The sequence below is a fragment of the Vipera ursinii genome, assembly GCF_947247035.1.
Source record: "Vipera ursinii genome assembly, chromosome: 3".
Classification (NCBI taxonomy): Eukaryota; Metazoa; Chordata; class Lepidosauria; order Squamata; family Viperidae; genus Vipera; species Vipera ursinii.
This window is the reverse complement of record NC_139516.1, coordinates 116141167-116141401: the sequence shown is the minus strand read 5'-3', so window position 1 is coordinate 116141401 and position 235 is coordinate 116141167.

The following is a 235-nucleotide window of genomic DNA, read 5'->3' as shown; positions in this document are numbered from 1 at the left end:
GTTACGGAGCTTGACAGGAAGTAAGCGTCGAGTACGCACGCGCAGCAGCGAATCTGAAGCTCAGTCGCTTCCCTATGCCCTTATCGCTCCCTCTTTACCATAGAGAAAAAAAAGAGAGAAGTAAGCGTAGCCTTTCCTAGATTTCCTAGTAAATTCTGAGATTCGATCTTTTCAAAAAGTGGCCTGTGATCTCTTTTGGGAATTATTGAAGAGTCGTACGTTAAAGAAAAGCTGT